This window comes from Octopus bimaculoides, chromosome 11 (genome assembly GCF_001194135.2).
Source record: "Octopus bimaculoides isolate UCB-OBI-ISO-001 chromosome 11, ASM119413v2, whole genome shotgun sequence".
Taxonomy (NCBI): Eukaryota; Metazoa; Mollusca; class Cephalopoda; order Octopoda; family Octopodidae; genus Octopus; species Octopus bimaculoides.
This window is the reverse complement of record NC_068991.1, coordinates 67,719,027-67,722,568: the sequence shown is the minus strand read 5'-3', so window position 1 is coordinate 67,722,568 and position 3,542 is coordinate 67,719,027.

Below are 3,542 nucleotides of genomic sequence, written 5' to 3'. Positions count from 1 at the left end.
CAAGTCTGCATTGAGCAGAGTGATGGGCCTAAAGTTATCTATGACGTCCCCCAGATAGATAGATAGATAGATAGATAGATAAATAGATAGATAGATAGATAGATAGATAGATAGATAGATAGATAGATAGAGGAACGAAATAAGTACATATTGATATTTATGCTTCGTTTAAAGTATATTCTTACCTTTTTTCTCCGTATCTAAACTTGTTAAGCGTATACAGTCACACACACACACACACACACACACACACACACACACACACAAGCGGATACGTGCACAAACAAACAGATACACGTATCTTTACACCTATGTAAACCATATAAAATAGCAATTATTTTCCCAGCGTAATATACAGAACCAATTCCTAAACTATGTATGTGACTTCGTTCAGAACTGTATTTTTCCGGAACAGCCTTTTAAAGAGAGAAAATATTGTCTTAAATACATATCTAGCTTCTGTGGTATATAACTGCCATTTTCATCATCTTTATTGGATATTTACATTCGCTATTCGTGCAGAAAGGGAAAACATTTTAGATACAACACGTAGGAATATTTGGTGTCCAACCACTATAAGTACGGATATAATATGATATTTACTACTGAATTAATATATAGTTTATGCACGATACAATGTGTATTAAAACATCGAAGGTAAATTTAATACGGTTAAACTAGTTTTAAAACTATCGCTGTAGAATGTAAACAAGTTTAAATATTTGTTCTTCTCTTCACATTTCAGAAAAATAAAGATTACCTTGACCTGTTTCATAGCTAGTTGTATACATATCGGAAAACAATTACCCGTCATATTTCTCTCCACGAAGAGAATTTATAACAATCGCTGTTTAAATCAGACACAAACCAGAACTTAGTTGCAATTTCCAGACTAATTTGCACAAAGTAATGTCGTTGGTGGCGTAATTAAATCTATAAATATTTTATGCACAACGTAACTTGGATTGAAAACTAAAAAGAAATTTTATGTAAATTCTTCTTATACCATTATGAATGTTTGTTATGTAAGATCTACGATTATCATATTCAGAAGTCGTTTTATATATTATCTGATGACGTGATGCAAGTATATGACATTCCGTACACAACTTGAGTTATCTTATCACACTTGAATATTATACAACTTGAATATTATAACACACTCAGGACTGACGGCGCGCCCACAATTATTTGTAGGGGTTCAAGAACGTCCTGATCTCAAACGAGTTGAGAACCACTGATCTAAGCCAGGGGTTTTCAAACTTTTTGATTTGCGGACCCCTTTATATTTCAGGCTTTACCTTAGGGATCCCCTTATAAATGCTTATGAAACTTATACATAAATATTTGCTTAAAATAACATATATTTTTACATTTATTTATTTAACAGTATTTAACAAATAGGTTTATTGTCAATTAAAAAGTTTCGATTAAAAAACATATATAAAATCAAATTGCCCATAAAAAGTATTTGCTGTTCACGGACCCCCTGTCTTGTCCTTGCGGACCCCCTGTGGTCCGCGGATCACAGTTTGAAAACCCCTGATCTAAGCAATGATCCGAGAATTTCTCATCCTTGACCATCGAATCTATATTTATCTGTTTATTTCTTGCTACAGCGAGCATTTCATTATTCAATGTATCCTTCAGTTTATATTTCTATGTTGGAAAACCTGACCGCTATTTCTAGCAGATCATAAAACCACGTAGATGCCTCCCTTCCATGGTGTCTGTTGTTTGGCATTGTTGGAAGCAGCAGAGTATTCTAATGATGACCAAATGGACTAAAGTGTCTAAAATGACTAAAGTAGCTATTCATGTCCCAAGGATCTCAGATCAAATCCCATCAGAGTATATGACATGTGATTTGTCACCCCCTCTATTCATTGATCAGCTGAGTACCAGTGGTATGTTGCGACGGAGCGAGCGGGGGTGGATCTGCTAAAAAGATTGTTTGCCATATCTCTGCAATTCTTCCTTCTTATAAACTGTAATAAACATTTCTCATCGTTCTTAGTGTCTAATTATCCATTTTCACCCCACCCCTCCTCTGTCTCCCCACCTCTCTCGCCCTCTCTATCACCTTTCTCCCCTTCTCTCCCCATCCCACTCTTTCACCCTCTCCTTTTAAGTCACCCTCCCTCTACCCCACTTTTCTCCGTTCTCTCCTCCTCTCTCGCTCACTCACGCTTCATATGTCTACATATGTATATATATTTATATATATGTGTGTGTGTGTGTGTATGTGTGTGTGCGTGAGTGTGTGTGTGTGTATTTATATGTGCATGTGTGTATGTATTTATATATGTATATATATGTGTGTGTGTGTGTGTATGTATTTATATATGTATGTATGTGCGTATGTATGTATTTATATATGTATGTATGTGTGTGTATGTATTTATATATGTATGTATGTATGTATGTACATGTATGTCTATGTGTGTGTGTGAGTATGTGTGTGCGTATATATATATCTACAAATACATGTACGTATATGTATATATATGTGTATGTTTATGATTGTATAATTATATAATTATACACATACAAACACGCGCACACAAACACGTATTCCTACCTCCCTGAACCTTCCTTGGTCACTCATCTCTCTCTCTCTCTCTCTCTCTCTCTCTCTCTCTCCCTCTGGTCAATCGTTTGTTTCATTATCAAGTAGATTTATACTGTCATCAGTATGGCCAAATTGTTTTTCTCAAAACGAGAAACCTTTGATGTGATCTCCCCCTCCCCCTACTACCAAACCCCCTACTACAAAACCCCCTACTACCGACAAATGACCGGGAATAATTAGATGGCATTAAGCCACAGACTCCATCTAATACGATAAATGTTTTGGACAATCCACAACTGCAGCAAAAACAACGACGACATAAGCAAAAGATGGACCCTGGACAACAGCAACAACAAAAACAATAACTGCATTCGGGTAGGGATGACCAAGTAACGATCAATTCAGAGAAACAGCATCAAAAACTACTACTACTACTACTACTACTACTACTACTACTACTACTACGACTACTACTACTAATGCTATTACTACTACAGGTCAGCAATACTAAAAGTAACATAGAGTATATCAGATGCGATGAGGATACCAATATAAAAAGAGAGAGAGAAAACGGGAAGGTACCAACAAAAACAACATCAAAGAACTACAAATATATTCTTTTCTACTCTAGGCACAAGGCCCGAAATTTTAGGGGAGGGTGACAGTCGATCAGATCGACCTCAGTACACAACTGGTATTTAATTTATTGAACCCGAAAGGATGAAAGGCAAAGTAGACGTCGGCGGAATTTGAACTCAGAACGTAAGGACAGACGAAATACCGCTAAGCATTTCGCCCGTCGTGCTAACGTTTCTTATTTCTTTATTGTCCACAAGGGGTTAAACATAGAGGAGACAAACAAGGACAGACAAAGGGATTAAGTTGATTACATCGACCCCAGTGTTTCACTGGTACTTAATTTATCAACCCCGGCGGAATTTGATCTCAGAACGTAAAGACAGACGAAATA